The sequence below is a fragment of the Triticum dicoccoides genome, chromosome 3A (genome assembly GCF_002162155.2).
Source record: "Triticum dicoccoides isolate Atlit2015 ecotype Zavitan chromosome 3A, WEW_v2.0, whole genome shotgun sequence".
NCBI classification, from domain to species: Eukaryota; Viridiplantae; Streptophyta; class Magnoliopsida; order Poales; family Poaceae; genus Triticum; species Triticum dicoccoides.
In genome coordinates, this window is record NC_041384.1 from 537,191,432 (window position 1) to 537,213,808 (window position 22,377).

The following is a 22,377-nucleotide window of genomic DNA, read 5'->3' on the forward strand; positions in this document are numbered from 1 at the left end:
CAGTCGACATATACTACCCATTTCATTGATATCAATGCATATGTAGTGTATAACCTTGCTTGCGAGTACTTTGGATGAGTACTCACGGTTGCTTTGCTCCCCCTTTTCCCCCTTTCTATACCTGGTTGTCGCAACCAGATGCTGGAGTCCAAGAGCCAAAGGATCCTGAGTATGATTCTACATGGTGTTCGACTTCGAGGAGTAGTTAGGTGGTCCCAGGCAGGAGGCCTTGCCTTTTCGATCGTTACTACTTTTGTGCTAGCCGTCTTAAGGCTATCTTGTTTAACTTATGTCTGTACTCAGATATTATTGCTTCCGCTGACTCTTGTGTATTCGAGCTTATGTATTCGAGCCCTCGAGGCCCCTGGCTTGTAATGTAAAGCTTGTATTATTTTAATTTGTGTCTAGAGTTGTGTTGTGATATCTTCCCATGAGTCCTTGATCTTGATCATACACATTTGCATGTATGATTAGTGTACGGTCAAATCGGGGGCGTCACACTCCATGATTTGTCACTTTCATATACTAGTGGGATGTTTTACACTTGCTTGCAAATTCTAATGATGATCTTTCTCAAATGCTCGAGGTCTTCATGAGCAAGCAATTTGGATGCACACCCACTTAGTTTCATATAGCAAGCTTTCATACACTTATAGCTCTAGTGCATCTGTTGCATGGCAACCCCTACCCCTCACATTGATATCGATTGTAAGGCCTCTCAATTGCCTAAAGTTGATGCGATACTTTCTCACTTTTTGTCTTCCCTTATAAAGCCCTACCATCATTCTCTTTGCTATCCAAAGTACTAAGTCCATGGATCATGCTCATGTATTGAGTCGAGTTGAAAAGGCTGAAGTGAGAAAAATATGATACAATTTCTTGGTTTGGCACTGGGGTGTTCATAATTTATACTTTATGGTAGGAAGACTGAGATATGCCATACTTACATGATTAAATGACTAGGAATAACGTTCTTCAGTACTCTTTATTTTGAAGGGTGATGATTATTTTCTAGCATTCTGGCATATTATCATTTTGATATCTATTAACTCATGGCTTCCCAACATTCATGCCAAAATGAATTACACGATTAGGACATGTTAGGTAGCATTGCACATCAAAAAATATGTTTCTATCATTTACCTACTCAAGGAGGAGCAGGAATTAAGCTTGGAAGATGCTGATACGTCTCCAATGTATCTATAATTTTTGATTGTTTCATATTATTATATTATCAATCTCTTATGATTTATATGTCATTTTATAATATTTTTGTGGACTAACCTATTAACTTAGTGCCCAATGTCAATTCTTGGTTTTAGCCTATTTCTTTGTTTTGCAAAAAAAAAAACATACCAAATGAAGTCCAAACATGATGAAACTTTATGGTGATTTTTTCTGGACTAGAAGAGATCCTAGAAGCTTCGGGGGAAGGCCAAAAGACCTGTTGGTGGGCCACAAGCTCAAGGGGCGTGACCCTGGGGGGCACCTAAGGTTGTGGGTCCCACATGCCTTTGTTTGACCTGATTCCAGCGCTATAAATTCCCTAAAATCCATAAACCGCCAGGGCGAGACCCGAAACAATTTTATCACCGCCGCAAGCCTCTGATCTTTTGTGTTCCCATCTGAAGGCCTTTTCCGTTACTCCGTTGGGCGGAACCATCGGGGAGGCAATCTTCATCAACCTTGCTGCCTCCATCATGATATGTGAGTAGTTCCCATAGGACCTATGGGTCCATAGCAGTAGCTAGATGGCGATCTCTCTCTCCCTCCCCCTCTCTCTATCTGTTTGATCTTCAATACAATGATCTCTCAGAGATCTATTCGATGTAATTCTCACGACGTGTTTGTTGGGATCTGAATTACGGGTTTATGATCAGATTATTCATTAAGTATTTGAGTCTTTTATGTGATTTATATACGTGTGACTTTATAGCCTTGTATTTCTCTCTTATCTATCTATCTCTTTCGGCTAATTAGATTGATTTATCTTTAGTGGGAGAGGTGCTTGGTAGTATGTTCAATCTTGTGATGTCCTTACTCTGCAGCAGGAGGAGTTTCAACGCACGTATTTGTATTGTTGCTACTAAGGGTAAAACGATGGGGCTTGAATATATTATTTGATTGATTTTTCTACATTATGTCATCATGCTCCAAGCATTACTCTGTTTGTTGTTTGTTATGAACTTAATACCTGAAGATGCATGTAGATATATTTTCGGTCTACTTTTCTCGGACATAATGCCTATATATTAATCATGCCATGAAGAATCATCATAACTATGCCATTTTATATCAATTGCCCAAATAGTAATTTGTCTACCCACATTACTATGCTCATAGAGAGGTGCCTCTAGTGAACCTATGCCCCACAGTCCATTCACTTTACATTTACTAAAACCCTAAACAAATACTTGCTGCAATTTATTTACTTTTATTTTCCTTTTTATTTTATCTATCGACCACTATCAGATTTAATCCTTGCAATTGACGACTGCAAGGGGATTGGCAACCCTCTTGCCTTCATTGCATGCAAGAATTTGCTTTGTATGTGTGCAGGTACCGCTTATCTTGTTTGTGTGGCTTCTCCTACTAGTTCGATAAACCTTGGTTCTTAACTATGGGAAATATTATCTGCTACTATACTACATCACCCTTCCTATTCAGGGAAATCCCAATGCCTATCACAAGTAGCAATACCTCATGATGCATATGCAATGCAGGTTGTTTACTACGCCAAATTACGTGTGATAAAACTATTCAATAGCTTATCTAAGCGGAAAAATATTTAGAATTACATGCAAAACACATAATGGAGAACAACATATACTATTCTAATAACAAAATACTGGTGACACCATTCCGTCTTGTAACGCAAATACCATTTAGTACAAGCTAAGCGGAAAACACTTGAATATTGCTCCTAAGAATCACCTAGTATTTCCACACATTAGACATGTGACTAAAGAGTACTTCTGGTGTACATTGATGAGACAAAAGATGCATTTTAGGTGATTAAAGTCTTCGCTTTCTACACTGGACTAATGATGTGTATTCCTCTTCTTGGTTGAAACATCTTCTTGAAGTCCCTCGAAATCTATATTATTGAGGTCAGACTTCACCAGTTTGTAAGCAATAAGCTGCCAAAATGGATGAATAATCTCTTGATAAAGATGAAATTGAGGGAAACTAGATTAAGCATAAACGTCAACAAAAATCTAGAAAAAAGACAACATAGAATAGGAAACTAGATTAAGCATACATCCTCAAACTGCTTCATGTTCTTCTCATCCCAGATATCCATGTACATAATCCATATAGAGCGCAATTGCGACTGTACATGTGTACATTTTCTTTAATAAAGAAAGGATTGTTTAAAAATAGCAACTAAATAACAAGGTTTAAAGAAGGCAGAGGAAGTATATTGATGATTGTTTTAATAACAGGTTCCCTTGCTAGGGTAGTTTTCAAGTGAAATGTACGCAAAATTCTCAACATTCTTGTATGTGGATCCGAAAGACTTGAAAAGGCTGGCCATGGTAATAATGTATCGTAAAAGAAGTACTAGAGTTCAATAAGCACAATACTTCTGTAACAAAATAATTTGAAAAAAATATGTGGCACTTTAATCAAAAAAGGTGACATATAGGTACCACAAATGTTTGATGTTACGAGGCAAATTGTAAATGGAAAAAAAGAAAATGAACCAGGTTTGATGTTAACTTGTTGACTTGGTTGTGAGGAACACAAGTCCTTGTAACTTCTTCAAATAGTTTGTTGATGCAGAAAGTACAATGGAATGAAACAGATGAAAACATTAAGAAAACAACTTGCAAGAGTATTATGCAAAAAATAATTAGAAAAATTTGGAGGAATTATCATGAAGTAGGATGCAAAGTAATACTTCGAAGGTTGTTTAGTTGTAGGATCTGGACTTCCATTCTCATAGTTGAAAATTTGGACACATACATTGAATACTTCGTTATCAACATTTCTTGTATTTCCTTTAGTGAATTAGAGAAATTATCATACTCAAACTAAAAACCGTTGATATCGACAACAATTGGACTACATGAAAGAAGAGAACAGTTGAGAAAAAATTGTATAATAGGAAGTTCGTTTCATGTTTAAGAGATAACTTACTTCTTCCATTCTTGAAGTACTCGTTTACAAGATACTTGTTGTAAAACTCCTAAAAATGGGGGTTCAACGGTTATCTTTGATAGCTTTTCTTGAGGAGATAACACTTTTGCTTTCCTTTGTTTCTGTTACTCTTCTCTATAGTGTTGGGACCAGATATATTAATTGCTGCTCTAACGCCCGGATAATTAAGCTACAGTAATCCCATATTAATGGTGCCATGTCATCACATTACTGTTGCTAATCCTCGCTTGATCCAAATCACTATTCAAATTCAAATCCAAAATTAAAGTAAAAAATTCAAATTTGTCAAACATGAAAACTAAAATGTCCAAGTTGTTGCAAATAATCATTTGTTAATATTGGTGGTGAGCCAACATGTTTATAAAGTACTTTAATGCCCTAAATTAATCAAAAGAGTGGCCTAAATAATAATTTAATTCCTTTTTAAATTATAAAAATACTAAACAATTTTATTAAAACCTCAAACTAATTGTAGAAGTGGACTCGTTTAATATACTAATTTATGTGCAAGCATTTTATTTTGTAAAACTAAAAATAAAAAGAAACTAAAAAGAAAATAGAAGAGATTAAAAGAAAAGGGAAATACAAACAGAAAAGAAAAAGAAAAAAGGGAGAGCCCCTTTCCCCACTGGGCCTCAACCCAGCTGGCCGTTGCTACCTCTTGAGCACTGCGTTGGTTTTCCCTTGAAGAGGAAAGGGTGATGCAGCAAAGTAGCGTAAGTATTTCCCTCAGTTTTTGAGAACCAAGGTATCAATCCAGTAGGAGACTACACGCAAGTCACCTCGCACCTGCACAAACAAATAAGAACCTTGCAACCAACGCGATAAAGGGGTTTCCCTTCACGGCCACTTGCAAAAGTGAGATCTGATAGAGATAATAAGATAAATATTTTCGGTATTTTTATGATATAGATTGAATGTAAAGATTGAAAAGTAAAATAGATTGGAAACTTATATGATGAAAGATAGACCCGGGGGCCATAGGTTTCACTAGTGGCTTCTCTCAAGATAGCATAAGTATTACGGTGGGTGAACTAATTACTATCGAGCAATTGATAGAAAAGTGCATAATTATGAGAATATCTAGGCATGATCATGTATATAGGCATCACGTCCGTGACAAGTAGACCGAAACGATTCTGCATCTACTACTATTACTCCACACATCGACCGCTATCCAGCATGCATCTAGAGTATTAAGTTCATAAGAACAAAGTAACGCATTAGGCAAGATGACATGATGTAGAGGGATAAACTCAAGCAATATGATATAAACCCCATCTTTTTATCCTCGATGGCAACAATACAAGACGTGCCTTGCTGCCCCTGCTCTCACTGGGAAAGGACACCGCAAGATTGAACCCAAAGCTAAGCACTTCTCCCATTGCAAGAAAGATCAATCTAGTAGGCCAAACCAAACTGATAATTTGAAGAGACTTGCAAAGGTAACTAATCATACATAAAAGATTTTAGAGTAGAATCAAATATTGTTCATAGATAATCTTGATCATAAACCCACAATTCATCTGATCTCGACAAACACACCGCAAAAAGAATTACACCAAATAGATATCCAACAAGATCGAGGAGAACTTTGTATTGAGATCCAAAGATAGAGAAGAAGCCATCTAGATAATAACTATGGACCCGAAGGTCTATGGTAAACTACCCACACATCATCGGAGAGGCTATGGTGTTGATGTACAAGCCCTCCATGATTGATTCCCCCTCTAGCGGAGCTCCGAAAAAGGCCCCAAGATGGGATCTCTTGGGTACAAAAGGTTGCAGCGGTGAAACTAGGTTTTCGTGGTGCTCCTGGATGTTTTTAGGGTATATGGATATATATAGGAGGAAGAAGTAGGTCGGTGGAGCTGCGAGGGGCCCACGAGGGTGGGGGTGCGCCCAAGGGGGCAGGCGCGCCTCCCTGCCTCGTGGCCTCCTTGCTACTTTCTTGAAGTTCACTCCAAGTCCCCTGGATCACGTTTGTTTCAAAAATAACTCTCCTGAAGGTTTCATTCCATTTGGATTCCGTTTGATATTCCTTTTCTGCGAAACACTGAAATAAGCAAAAAACAGCAATTTGCACGGGTCCTTGGGTTAGTAGGTTAGTGCCCAGAATAATATAAAAGTGTATAATAAAGCCCATTAAACATCCAAAACAGATAATATAATAGTATGGAACAATCAAAAATTATAGATACGTTGGAGACATATCAAGCATCCCCAAGCTTAATTCCTGCTCGTCCTCGAGTAGGTAAATGATAAAAACAGAATTTTTTATGTGGAATGCTACCTAGCATAATTCTCAATGTAATTTCCTTTATTGTGGCATGAATATTCAGATCCGAAAGATTAAAGACAAAAGTTTAATATTGACATAAAAATAATAATACTTCAAGCATACTAACTAAGCAATCATGTCTTCTGAAAATAACATGGCCAAAGAAAGTTCATCCCTACAAAATCATATAGTTTGGTCATGCTCCATTTTCGTCACACAAGAATTCTCTCATCATGCACAACCCCGATGACAAGCCAAGAAATTGTTTCATACTTTAGTAGTCTCAAACTTTTTTCAATTTTCACGCAATACATGAGCATGAGCCATGGATATAACACTATGGGTGGAATAGAATATAATGATGGGGGTTATGTCGAGAATACAAAAAGGAGAAAGTCTCACATCGACGCGGCTAATCAACGGGCTAGGGAGATGCCCATCAATTAATGTCAATGAAAGGAGTAGGGATTGCCATGCAACAGATGCACTAGAGCTATAAATGTATGAAAGCTCAACAAAAGAAACTAAGTGGGTGTGCATCCAACTTGCTTGCTCACGAAGACCTAGGGCATTTGAGGAAGCCCATTGTTGGAATATACAAGCCAAGTTCTATAAGAAAAATTCCCACTAGTATATGAAAGTGACAAAACAAGAGACTCTCTATCATAAAGATCATGATGCTACTTTGAAGCACAAGTGTGGAAAAAAGGATGGTAGCATTGTCCCTTTTTATTTATCTTTCTTTTTCCTTTTTTGGGCCTTTCTTTTTTTGGCCTTTCCTTTTTTATTTGGGACAATGCTCTATTAATGATGTCACACTTCTATTTATTTACAACTCAATGATTACAACTCGATACTAGAACAAAATATGACTCTATATGAATGCCTTCGGCGGTCTACCGGGAAGGGCAATGAATCAAGAGTGACATGTATGATAAATTATGCATGGTGTCTTTGTCACAAATACGATGTCAACTACATGATCATGCAAGGCAATATGACAATGATGAAGTGTGTCATAATAAATGAAATGGTGGAAAGTTGTATGGCAATATATCTCGGAATGGCTATGGAAATGCCATAATAGGTAGGTATGGTGGCTGTTTTGAGGAAGATATAAGGAGATTTATGTGTGATAGAGCATATAATATCACGGGGTTTGGATGCACCGGTGAAGTTTGCACCAACTCTCAAGGTGAGAAAGGGCAATGCACGGTACCGAAGAGGCTAGCAATGATGGAAAGGTGAGAGTGCGTATAATCCATGGACTCAACATTAGTCATAAAGAACTCACATACTTATTGCAAAAATCTACAAGTCATCAAAAACCAAGCATTACGCGCATGCTCCTAGGGGGATAGATTGGTAGGAAAAGACCATCGCTCGTCCCCAATCGCCACTCATAAGGAAGACAATCAAAGAACACCTCATGTTTCAAACTTTGTTACGCAGCAGTTACCATACATGCATGCTACGGGACTTGCACACTTTAACACAAGTATTTCTCCAATTCACAACTACTCAACTATCACAACTCCAATATCACCATCTTTATATCTCAAAATGATTATCAAGTATCAAACTTCTCATAGTATTCAATGCACCTTTTTATGAAAGTTTTTATTATACCAATCTCGGATGCCTATCATATTAGGACTAATTTCATAACCAAAGCAAATTACCATGCTATTCTAAAGGACTCTCAAAATGATATAAGTGAAGCATGAGAGATCAATAATTTCTATAAAATAAAACCACCACTGTGCTCTAAAAAGATATAAGTGAAGCACTGGAGCAAAATTATCTAGCTCAAAAGATATAAGTGAAGCACATAGAGTATTCTAATAAATTCTGATTCATGTGTGTCTCTCCCAAAAGGTGTGTACAGCAAGGATGATTGTGATAAACTAAAAAGCAAAGTCTCAAATCATAAAACATTCTCCAAGCAAAACACATATCATATGGTGAATAAAAATATAGCCTCAAGTAAAGTTACCGATGGACGAAGACGAAAGAGGGGATGCCTTCCGGGATATCCCCAAGCTTAGGATTTTGGTTGTCCTTGAATTTTACCTTGGGGTGCCTTGGGCATCCCCAAGCTTAGGCTCTTGCCACTCCTTATTCCATAATTCATCAAATCTTTACCCAAAACTTGAAAACTTCACAACACAAAACTCAACAGAAAATCTCATGAGCTCCATTAGTATAAGAAAACAAACCACCACTTAAGGTATTGTAATGAACTCATTCTTTATTTACATTGGTGTTAAACCTACTGCATTCCAACTTCTCTATGGTTCATAATCTCCGATACTAGCCATAGATTCATCAAAATAAGCAAACAACACACGAAAAACAGAATCTGTCAAAAATAGATAGTCTGTAGTAATCTATAGGTTTCTAATACTTCTGTAACCCAAAAAAATCTTAAATAAATTTCTGGACGTGTGGAATTTTTCTATTAATCATCTTCAAAAAGAATCAACCTAATCACACTCTCTAGTAAAAAAATGGCAGCAAATCTCGTGAGCGCTAAAGTTTTTGTTTTTTACAGCAAGATTGCAAAAACTTCCCCCAAGTCTTCCCAAAGGTTCTACTTGGCACGAACACTAATTAAACATAAAAAACACAACCATAACAGAGGCTAGATGAAATATTTATTACTAAACAGAACCAAAAAGCAAGAAACAAAAAAAAATGGGTTGCCTCCCAACAAGCGCTATCGTTTAACGCCCCTAGCTAGGCATAAAGGCAAGGATAGATATAGGTATTACTCCCTCCGTCTGGAAATACTTGTCCTGGGAATGGTTGTATCTAGACTTATTTTACTTATAGATACATCAATTTCTAGGACAAGTATTTCCGGACGGAGGGAGTATTATCTTTGGTATGCAATCCGTAAGTGGCTCTAGTAATAGATTCATAAGGTAATTTAATTTTCTTTCTAGGATAGTGTTCCATGTATTTCCTTAACGGAAATTGGAATATAATATTCCATTCTTTCATATAAATAATTGCACCAATCGTTCTAAGGAAAGGTATACCAAGAATAATGGGACATATAGGATTGCAGTCAATATCAAGAACAATGAAATCTACGGGCACATAATTCCTATTTGCAACAATAAGAACATCATTAATCCTTCCCATAGGTTTCTTGATGGTGGAATCCGCAAGGTGCAAATTTAAAGAACAATCATCAAATTCACGGAAACCTAACACATTACACAAAGTTTTTGGAATTGTGGAAACGCTAGCACCCAAATCACACAAAGCATAGCATTCATGTTCTTTAATCTTAATTATAATAGTAGGTACCCACTCATCATGAAGTTTTCTAGGGATAGAAACTTCTAATTCAAGCTTTTCTTCATAAGACTGCATTAAGGCATCAACGATATGTTTGGTAAAAGCTTTATTTTGACTATAAGCATGCGGAGAATTTAGCACGGATTGCAACTAGGAAATACAATCTATCAAAGAGAAATTATCATAATTAAATCCCTTGAAATCCAAAATAGTGGGTTCATTGCTACGTAAATTTTTGACCTCTACAATCCCACTTTTATTAATTTTTGCATCAAGATCTAAAAACTATGATTTGGGACGCCTTTTAACTAAAGTTGACTCATCTCCAGTCCCATCATTATCAAGATTCATATTGCAAAACAAAGATTTAATAGGAGACACATCAATCACTTTTAGATCTTCATCCTTAGTATCATCAAAACTAGAAGAACACGCTTTTATAAAGCAATCCTTTTTTGCACACATCCTAGCGGTTCTTTCTTTGCACTCATCAATGGAAATTCTCATGGCTTTGAGAGACTCATTGATATCATGCTTAGGTGGAATAGATCTAAGTTTCAAAGAATCAACATCAAGAGAAATTCTATCCACGTTCCTAACCAACTCACCAATCTTAGACAATTTTTCTTCAATCAAAGCATTGAAACTCTTTTGCGAACTAATAAATTCTTTAATACTAGATTCAAAATCAGAGGGCATCTTATTATAATTTCCATAAGAATTGTTGTAGGAATTACCATAATTATTAGAGGAATTACTAGGAAACGGCCTAGGATTAAAGTTTCCTCTATACGCGTTGTTACCAAAATTGTTCCTACCAACAAAATTCACATCCATAGATTCATTATTATTATAAATCAAAGTAGACAAATGCATATCATTGGGATCAGAAGAAACACTCTTGTTAGCAAACAATTTCATAAGTTCATCCATCTTTCCACTCAAAACATTAATTTCTTCTATAACATGAACCTTTTTACTATAGATCTTTCGGTGCGCCATTGAGAATACTTAACCATAATATTATCTCGGAGTTTGGTAGCTTCTCCTAAAGTGATTTCCATAAAAGTGCCTCCCATGGCCGAATCTAAAAGATTTCTAAAAGCAAAATTCAATCCAGCATAAAAAAATTGTATGACCATCCATAAATTCAAACCATGAGTAGGGCAATTGCGAATCATTAATTTCATCCTCTCCCAAGAGTGTGCAACATGCTCATGATCTAGTTGCTTAAAGTTCATAATATCGTTTCAAAGAGAGATGATCTTAGCGGGAGGAAAATACTTAGAGATAAAAGCATCTTTGCACTTATTCCAAGAATCAATACTATTTTTAGGCAAACAAGAAAACCAAGTTTTAGTATGATCTCTAAGCGAAAACGGGAATAGCTTCAATTTAACAATATCATTATCCACATCTTTTTCTTTTGCATATCACACAAATCAACAAAGCTGTTTAGATGGGTAGCGGCATCTTCACTAGGAAGGCCAGAAAATGGATCTTTCATGACAAGATTCAGCAAAGCAGTATAAATTTCACAAGATTCAGCATCGGTAAGGGGAGTAATCGGAGTGCTAATAAAATCATTATTGTTGGTATTGAAAAAAACACACAATTTAGTATTATCTTGAGCCATCGTGACAAACAATCCAACACACAAGCACACAAGAAGCGAGTGAAAAAGAGGCTAACAGAAAGAGAGGGCGAATAGAAAAGAGGGAGAATAAAACGGCAAGGGTGAAGTGGGGGAGAGGAAACCGAGAGGCAAATGGCAAATAATGTAATGCGAGTGATAAGAGTTTGTGATGGGTACTTGGTATGTCTTGACTTGTGCGTAGATCTCCCCGGCAACGGCGCCAGAAATCCGCATGTTGGCGGGCGATCAAATTTCCCCGGCAACGGCGCCAGAAATCCTTCTTGCTACCTCTTGAGCACTGCGTTGGTTTTCCGTTGAAGAGGAAAGGGTGTTGCAGCAAAGTAGCGTAAGTATTTTCCTCAGTTTTTGAGAACCAAGGTATCAATCCAGTAGGAGACTACACGCAAGTCACCTCGCACCTGCACAAACAAATAAGAACCTTGCAACCAACGCGATAAAGGGGTTGTCAATCCCTTCACGAACACTTGCAAAAGTGAGATCTGATAGAGATAATAAGATAAATATTTTCGGTATTTTTATGATATAGATTGGAACTAAAGATTGCACAGTAAAATAGATTGGAAACTTATATGATGAAAGATAGACCCGGGGGCCATAGGTTTCACTAGTGGCTTCTCTCAAGATAGCATAAGTATTACGGTGGGTGAACAAATTACTTTCGAGCAATTGATAGAAAAGTGCATAATTATGAGAATATCTAGGCATGATCATGTATATAGGCATCACATCCGTGACAAGTAGACCGAAACGATTCTGCATCTACTACTATTACTCCACACATCGACCACTATCCAGCTTGCATCTAGAGTATTAAGTTCATAAGAACAGAGTAACGCATTAGGCAAGATGACATGATGTAGAGGGATAAACTCAAGCAATATGATATAAACCCCATCTTTTTATCCTCGATGGCAACAATACAATATGTGCCTTGCTGCCCCTGCTCTCACTGGGAAAGGACACCGCAAGATTGAACCCAAAGCTAAGCACTTCTCCCATTGCAAGAAAGATCAATCTAGTAGGCCAAACCAAACTGATAATTCGAAGAGACTTGCAAAGGTAACAAATCATACATAAAAGATTTTAGAGTAGAATCAAATATTGTTCATAGATAATCTTGATCATAAACCCACAATTCATCGGATCTCGACAAACACACTGCAAAAAGAATTACATCAAATAGATCTCCAAGAAGATAGAGGAGAACTTTGTATTGAGATCCAAAGATAGAGAAGAAGCCATCTAGATAATAACTATGGACCCTAAGGTCTGTGGTAAACTACCCACACATCATCAGAGAGGCTATGGTGTTGATGTACAAGCCCTCCATGATTGATTCCCCCTCTGGCGGAGCTCCGAAAAAGGCCCCAAGATGGGATCTCTTGGGTACAGAAGGTTGCAGCGGTGAAACTAGGTTTTCGTGGTGCTCCCGGATGTTTTTAGGGTATATGGATATATATAGGAGGAAGAAGTAGGTCGGTGGAGCTGCGAGGGGCCCACGAGGGTGGGGGCGCGCCCAGGGGGGCAGGCGCGCCTCCCTGCCTCGTGGCCTCCTCACTACTTTCTTGAAGTTCACTCCAAGTCCCCTGGATCACGTTTGTTTCAAAAATAACTCTCCTGAAGGTTTCATTCCATTTGGATTCCGTTTGTATTCCTTTTCTGCGAACCACTGAAATAAGCAAAAAAAAGAACAATTTGCACTAGGCCTTGGGTTAGTAGGTTAGTCCCAAAAATAATATAAAAGTGTATAATAAAGCCCATTAAACATCCAAAATAGATAATATAATAGTATGGAACAATCAAAAATTGTAGATATGTTGGAGACGTATCAGCCGCAACCAGCCAACCCAGCCCAGCCGCTCCCTTATCCCCCACTCTCCGTGACCTAGCCCCCCTCCCCCGTTCCCCCACTCTCCCCTCGTTCCTGTCCTCTCCCTCGGATGGATCTGGGCGACCCCGCCGCACATCCCCGACACCAGCGTGATACGTCTCTAATGTATCTATAATTTTTGATTGTTCCATGCAATTATATTATCATTCTGGGATGTTTTACAATCATTTTACGATCATTTTATATCATTTTTGGGACTAGCCTATTGACATAGTGCCAAGTGCTAGTTGCAATTTTTTGCTTTTTTTTACATCGTAGAAAATCAATATCAAACGGAGTCCAAATGCAGTGAAACTTTCTGTGGATTTTTTGGACCAGAAGACACCAGATGGGCCAAAGAAGCACCTGGGGTGCCCCAAGGGGGGCACTGAAGGAAATATGCCCTAGAGGTAATAATAAAGTTGTTATTTATATTTCCTTGTATCATGATAAATGTTTAGTATTCATGCTATAATTGAATTAACCGGAAACTTATTACATGTGTGAATACATAGACAAACTAAGTGTCACTAGTATGCCTCTACTTGACTAGCTCGTTAATCAAAGATGGTTAAGTTTCCTAGCCATGGACAAAGAGTTGTCATTTGATGAACGGGATCACATCATTAGAGAATGATGTGATTGACTTGACCCATCCGTTAGCTTAGCACTTTGATCGTTTAGTTTACTGCTATTGCTTTCTCCATGACTTATACATGTTCCTATGACTATGAGATTATGCAACTCCCGAATACCGAGGAACACTAGTGTGCTAACAAATGTCAGAAGTAACTGGGTGACTATAAAGATGCTCTACAGGTGTCTCTGATAGTGTTTGTTGAGTTGGCATAGATCGAGATTGGGATTTGTCACTTCGTAAATCGCAGAGGTATCTCTGGGCCCTCTCGGTAATGCACATCACTATAAGCCTTGCAAGCAATGTGACTAATGAGTTAGTTATGTGATGTTGCATTACGAAACGAGTAAAGAGACTTGCCGGTAATGAGATTGAACTATGTATTGAGATACCGACGATCGAATCTCGGGCAAGTAACATACCGATGACAAAGGGAATAATGTATGTTGTTATGCGGTTTGACCGATAAAGATCTTCCTAGAATATGTAGGAACCAATATGAGCATCCAGGTTCCGCTATTGGTTATTGACCGGATATGAGTCTCGGTCATGTCTACATAGTTCTCGAACCCGTAGGGTCCGCACGCTTAACATTCGGTGACGATCGGTATTATGAGTTTACGTGTTTGGATGTACCAAAGATTGTTCAGAGTCCCAGATATGATCACGGACATGACGAGGAGTCTCGAAATGGTCGAGACATAAAGATCTATATATTGGAAGGCTATGTTTGGACATCGGAATGGCTCCGGGTGAGTTCGGGCATTTACCGGAGTACCGAGGGGTTACCAGAATCCCCCGGGGAGTGTATGGGCTTTAATGGGCCTTAGTGGGAGAGAGGAGGAGGCGACCTAGGATGGGGCACGCCCCTCTAAGCCCAATCTGAATTGGGGTGGGGGACCGGCCCCCCTTTCCTTCTCCCTCTCTCCCCCTTCCTTCTCTCCTACTCCAACAAGGGAAAGGGGGAATCCTACTCCCACCGGGAGTAGGACTACCCCCTTGTGTGCGCCATAGAGGGCCGGCCCTCCCCCTCCTCCACTCCTTTATATACGGGGGAGGGGGCACCCCATAGACACACAAGTTGATTGTTTAGCCATGTGCGGTGCCCCCCTCCACAGATTTCCACTTCGGCCATATCATTGTAGTGCTTAGGCGAAGCCCTGCATCGGTAACTTCATCATCACCGTCATCACGTCGTCGTGATGTCAAAGCTCTCCCTCGACACTCAGCTGGATCTAGAGTTCGTGGGACGTCACCGAGATGAACGTGTGCAGATCGCGGAGGTGCCGTACCTTCGGTGCTAGGATCAGTCGGACTCTTGAAGACGTACGACTACATCAACCGCGTTGTCATAATGTTTCTGCTTAGAGTCTACGAGGGTATGTGGACAACACTCTCCCCTCTTGTTACTATGCATCACCTAGATGGATCTTGCATGTGCGTAGGAATTTTTTTAAATTACTGCATTCCCCAACAGTGGCATCCGAGCCAGGTTTATGCGTAGATGTTATATGCACGAGTAGAACACAAAGGAGTTGTGGGAGTGGGTATATACATATTGCTTGCCATCACTAGTAGATTCTTGATTCAGCGGTATTGTTGGATGAAGCGGCTCAGACCGACATTACGCGTACGCTTACGCGAGACTGGTTCTACCATCGTGCTTCGCACACAGGTGGCTAGTGGGTGTCAGTTTCTCCAACTTTAGTTGAATCGGATTCAATGAACACGGTTCTTTGTGAAGATCAAAAAGCAATCACTATACCACGTTGTGGTTTTTGATGCGTAGGTAAGAACGGTTCTTGCTCAGCCCATAGCAGCCACGTAAAACTTGCAACAACAAAGTAGAGGACGTCTAACTTGTATTTGCAGGGCATGTTGTGATGTGATATGGTCAAGACATGATGCTAAATTTTATTGTATGAGATGATCATGTTTTCTAACAGAGTTATCGGCAACTGGCAGGAGCCATATGGTTGTCGCTTTATTGTATGCAATGCAATCGCCATGTAATTGCTTTACTTTATCACTAAGCAGTACGATAGTCGTAGAAGCAATAGTTGGTGAGACGACAACGATGCTTATATGGAGATCAAGGTGTCAAGCCGGTGACGATGGTGATCATGACGGTGCTTTGGAGATGGAGATCAAAGGCACAAGATGATGATGGTCATATCATATCACTTATATTGATTGCATGTGATGTTTATCCTTTATGCATCTTATTTTGCTTAGTTTGACGGTAGCATTATAAGATGATCTCTCACTAAATTTCAAGGTATAAGTGTTCGCCCTAAGTATGCACCGTTGCTACAGTTCGTCGTGCTGACACACCACGTGATGATCGGGTGTGATAATCTCTACATTCACATACAACAGGTGCAAGCTAGTTTTGCACACCTAGAATACTCGGGTTAAACTTGACAAGCCTAGTATATGCAGATATGGCCTCGGAACACTGAGACCGAAAGGTCGAGCGTGAATCATATAGTAGATATGATCAACATAGTGATGTTCACCATTGAAAACTACTCCATCTCACGTGATGATCAGACATGGTTTAGTTGATATGGATCACGTGATCACTTAGATGATTAGAGGGATGTCTATATAAGTGGTAGTTCTTAAGTAATATGATTAATTGAACTTTAATTTATCATGAACTTAGTACCTGATAGTATTTTGCATGTCTATGTTGTTGTAGACAGATGGCCCGTGATGTTGTTCCGTTGAATTTTAATGCGTTCATAGAGAAAGCTAAGTTGAAAGATGATGGTAGCAATTACACGGACTGGGTCCGTAACTTGAGGATTATCCTCATTGTTATACAAAAGAATTACGTCCTGGAAGCACCGCTAGGTGACAAACCCACTGCAGGAGCAACACCAGATGTTATGAACGTCTGGCAGAGCAAAGCTGATGACTACTCGATAGTTCAGTGTGCCATGCTTTACGGCTTAGAACCGGGACTTCCACGACGTTTTGAATGTCATGGAGCATATGAGATGTTCCAGGAGTTGAAGTTAATATTTCAAGCAAATCCCCGGATTGAGAGATATGAAGTCTCCAATAAGTTCTACAGCTGCAAAATGGAGGATAATAGTTCAGTCAGTGAACATATACTCAGAATGTCTGGGTACCACAACCACTTGACTCAGCCGGGAGTTAATCTTCCTGATGATAGTGTCATTGACAGAGTTCTTCAATCACTGCCAGCAAGCTACAAGAGCTTCGTGATGAACTATATAATATGCAAAGGATGGATAAGACGATTCCCGTGCTCTTTGCAATGCTAAAGGCTGCGAAGGTAGAAATCAAGAAGGAGCATCAAGTTTTGATGGTCAACAAGACCACCAGTTTCAAGAAAAAGGGTAAAGGGAAGAAGGGGAACTTCAAGAAGAACGGCAAGCCAGTTGCTGATCAAGTCAAGAAACTCAAGTCTGGACCTAAGCCTGAGACTGAGTGCTTGTACTACAAAGGGACTGGTCACTGGAAGCGGAACTGCCCCAAGTATTTGGCAGAAAAGAAGGATGGCAAAGTGAAAGGTATATTTGATATACATGTTACTGATGTGTACCTTACTAATGCTCGCAGTAGCGCCTGGGTATTTGATACTAGTTCTGTTGCTAATATTTGTAACTCGAAACAAGGGCTACAGACTAAGAGAAGATTGGCTAAGGACGAGGTAACGATGCGCGTGGGAAATGGTTCCAAAGTCGATATGATCGTCGTCGGCACGCTATCTCTACATCTACCTTCGGGATTAGTTTTAGACCTAAATAATTGTTATTTGGTGCCAGCGTTGAGCATGAACATTATATCTGGTTCTTGTTTAATGCGAGACGGTTATTCATTTAAATCAGAGAATAATGGTTGTTCTATTTATATGAGTAATATCTTTAATGGTCATGCACCCTTGGTGATTGGTCTATTTTTACTAAATCTTGATAGTAGTGATACACATGTTCATAGTATTGAAGCCAAAAGATATAAGTTTAATAATGATAGTGCAACTTATTTGTGGCGCTACCGTTTAGGTCATATTGGTGTAAAGCGCATGAAAAATCTCCATGCTGATGGTCTTTTGGAATCACTTGATGCTTGCGAACCATGCCTCATGGGCAAGATGACTAAGACTCCGTTTTCTGGAACAATGGAGCGAGCAACAAACTTGTTGGAAATAATACACACTGCTGTAGGCGGTCCAATGAGTGTTTGTAACACCCCGGATGTAATTTACCTTATATGTATCCCAACTCTTGCCGTTTCCGGCCTAAGTTATTTTATTTTCCTCGGTGTCGGGTTTTTGTCTCCGTGTGTTTTTGCCTTTGTCTTGCATCTCATATCATGTCATCATGTGCATTGCATTTGCATACGTGTTCGTCTCATGCATCCAAGCATTTTCCCCGTTGTCCGTTTTGCATTCCGGCGCTCCTATCTCCTCCGGTGGTCCTTTCTACCTCTTTTCATGTGTGGGGGTTAAACATTTCCGGATTGGACCGAGACTTGTCATGCGGCCTTGGTTTACTACCGGTAGACCGCCTGTCAAGTTTCGTACCATTTGGACTTCGTTTGATACTCCAACGGTTAACCGAGGGACCGGGAAGGCCTCGTTTGTGTTGCAGCCCAACAGCCCTCCAATTTTTCCCAAAACCCACCTAAACCCTCTCCATCATCTCGATCGTTCGATCACGATCGCGTGGCTGAAAACCACACTCCATTTGGAGCTTCCTAGCTCCTCCTACCTATAAAACTAGACCTCCCCCCGAAATTTCGGGCCAAAACACCTCTAACCCTAGCCTCTTCCTCCTCCTGCCGCCGGACACGTCCGGATCGGACTGGACACGTCCGCCTGCCGCCACCCGACCTACCATGATCCGCCACATGGCGCCTCCGCGCCCCACATCGCCGAAGCCTGCGGGAGCCCGCAACAGGCCCCCGCGGCCCAGATCCGTCCGCCGCCGCCCGCCTTCATCTTCCTCGCCCCCGACGCCGCTCCAGCTCCGCCGCCTTCGCTCGCCGCGCCGCCGCTTGCTTCCCTCGCCGGCGGGTGCCGCCACCTTGCCGCCACGCGCCACCGCCACCTCTTCCTCGCGCCGCCACATCGCCCGGAGGTCCGGCGAGCTCTTTCGTCGCTCCAGCGACCTCCGAAGCCGGCCGTCCTCCTCTTCCTCCTCCCCGTGGCGCACTCCGGCCGCCACCATCCGTCGACACCGGCAAGACCTCCGGCGAGCTCGGATCTGACCTCGGGGCGCGTGCAAACCCTAGATCCAGGTTGACCTTCTCCCCTCTCTCAGATTTATTTTGCAAACTTTGGCATGTCGTATCTTTGCATCCGTAGCTCCATTTTGTGCGTGTAGAATATGAAAATATTCGTCTCAATGAGTACATCATTTAATCTCATTGCATCATTTTCATTTGAGCTTATCTTGATGCCCGAAATGCTGTTGGAAGAGGGCTATGTGATGAATTTGTCAGATCTGTTTCATTAAATGACATTTTGTCATTTTTGCCATGATTAACGTGTCATGCTATGATCCTGAGCTCTACATGTGTTTTGTTATATGCCATGCCATCTTTACAGAGGTGCTTGTCATGTATTTTTGTGATATTTGTGGTGACTAGCACAAGCTTTCAAAGTAGCGTAATCAGTAATGTTGATTTCAGGGACTTAGAATTTCACTAAGTCCTTGTCCTGATTTGGTCGTTATGCCATATGTTCATGTTGTTTCCTAGTGATCCGTGCCTATTTTGAGGATGATCAGTGAGGGTGTTGTGTTTACATTGTGGTGCTCTATCCATCCATGTCTTTGTTTGCATTCATGGAGCACCCTAGCTTGAGTCAATCGAGCTCTACTTTTGCTATATCGTGAATCCTGGCAGATTTTTGACATGTTTAGCGATTTTGCCGAGGATGTTGCTATTGATCCATGCATTCTATGTTGCTGTTCTTGCCATGTCTAGATTCTATGCTATGTATTCTTGATGGGTGTATGCTTAGTTGGTCATGCCATGCTCTGTAGTGAGTGCATCGAGCTCGTAAACATGCCTACTCGTTAACTGATTTGCATGCTCCAGTTTTTCACTAAGTCTGAATCTGTTTATGTTTTTGCCATGTTCACATGCTTGAAATTGTATTTTCTGATCCCTTTTGGCTCAAGGTCACTAAGGGACTTTTGTTAAGTGCTTTGAGTAGCTTCATGCCATGCCTTGATTTGCCATGTTAAGTTCCTGTAGCATGTAGTTTTCATGCTCTAAATTGTGCTTCCTGATGATAAATTCCAGACTTGTGTTAATTTCACTAAGTCTGAAACCTGTTATCATTTGCACTTTTGTCATGCTTGTTTGAACCTGTTAATGGATGAATTAGCCGTAGCTCAGTGTTCATCTTTTATCAAGATTCATGAGTGGATCCCTGCCATGTATTTTGTTGTCATGTTTGAGTGCTGTAGCATATTTATCTTGATGCATTTAGATGGCTACTTGCTGATTATCACAGACCGGTGCCATATTTGTTTTGCTTGCCATTTCCAAACCGTGCATCCGATTCCGGTGGTCTTTATATTGATTTCAACCGAAATCACCTCACCTTTCCAATGGCACTCTTGGATTTCCAAGTTGAGGCCAGGTTCAATCATTCCTTGTCAAATCTTGCATATGCATCACATATCGCATCCCACATATCATACCATGTTTGCATCATGTTGTTTGAGCATTGCACGTGGTTGATTGTGTTCCTTTTGCTTGTTTGTCTTGTTTGGGTAGAGCTGGGAGACGGGTTCGTGAACGAGGAGCCCGTTGAGTTCGCTTACGAGGATCAAGTCAACTCTGAGAGCTTTGCAGGCAAGATGATCATACCCTCGAAATCACTTCTATCTTTGCTTGCTAGATGCTCGCTCTTTTGCTATGCCTATGCTACGATGCCTACCACTTGCTTATCATGCTTCCCAAATTGCCATGTCAAACCTCTAACCCACCATGTCGTAGCAAACCATTGATTGGCTATGTTACCGCTTTGCTCAGCCCCTCTTATAGCGTTGCTAGTTGCAGGTGAAGATTGGTGATCGTTCCTTGTTGGAACATTGTTTATTGTTGGGATATCACCTTATTATCTTGTTATCTTAATGCACCTATATACTTGGTAAAGGGTGGAAGGCTTGGCCTTTTGCCTAGTGTTTTGTTCCACTCTTGCCGCCCTAGTTTTCCGTCATATCGGTGTTATGTTCCCGGATTTTGCGTTCCTTACGCGGTTGGGTTATAATGGGAACCCCTTGACAGTTCGCCTTGAATAAAACTCCTCCAGCAATGCCCAACCTTGGTTTTACCATTTTCCACCTAGCCTCTTTTTCCCTTGGGTTTCCGGAGCCCAAGGGTCATCTTTATTTAAACCCCCCTGGGCCAGTGCTCCTCTGAGTGTTGGTCCGACCGAGTAGACTGCGGGGCCACCTCGGGGCAACTTGAGGGTTGGTTTTACTCGTAGGATGTCTCATCTGAGTGTGCCCTGAGAACGAGATATGTGCAGCTCCTATCAGGATTTGTCAGCACATTTGGGCGGTGTTGCTGGACTTGTTTTACCATTGTCGAGGATGTCTTGTAATCGGGATGCCGAGTCTGATCGGAATGTCTCAGGAGAAGGAATATCCTTTGTTGACCGTGAGAGCTTGTGACGGGCTAAGTTGGGACTCCCCTGCAGGGATTTGAACTTTCGAAAGCCGTGCCCGCGGTTATAGGCAAATGGGAATTTGTTAATGTCCAGTTGTAGATAACATGAAACTTAACTTAATTAAAATGAATCAACCGCGTGTGTAACCGTGATGGTCTCTTCTCGGCGGAGTCCGAGAAGTGAACACAGTGTTGGAGTAATGCTTGGCGTAGGTTGTTCTAGGATCACTTCTTGATCATAGTTGTTCGACCGTGCTTTTGCTTTCTCTTCTCGCTCTCTTTTGCGTATGTTAGCCACCATATATACTAGTCGCTTGCTGCAGCTCCACATCATACCTTGCCTTACCTATAAGCTTAAATAGTCTTGATCGCGAGGGTGCGAGATTGCTGAGTCCCCGTGACTCACAGTTTACTTCCAAAACCAGATGCAGGGACCGATGATACCGTTCCGGACGATGCGCTTGAGCTCAAGTGGGAGTTTGATGAAGACTCTCGCTGTTACTATGTGTCTTTCCCAGATGATCAGTAGTGGTGCCCAGTTGGGGCGATCGGGGACCGTGTCGCATGTGGGGGTTGATCTTTTATTTTGGTACCATTGTCGGAACATGAGTGTATTGGATGATTGTAATGTTATTCATGTATTTGTGTGACGTGGCGAGTGTAAGCCAACTATGTACATTTTCCCCTTTTATCTATTTACATGGGTTGTTGTGAAGATTACCTTACTTGCGACATTGCTTTCAATGAGGTTATGCCTCTAAGTCGTGCTTCAACACATAGGAGATATAGCCGCATCG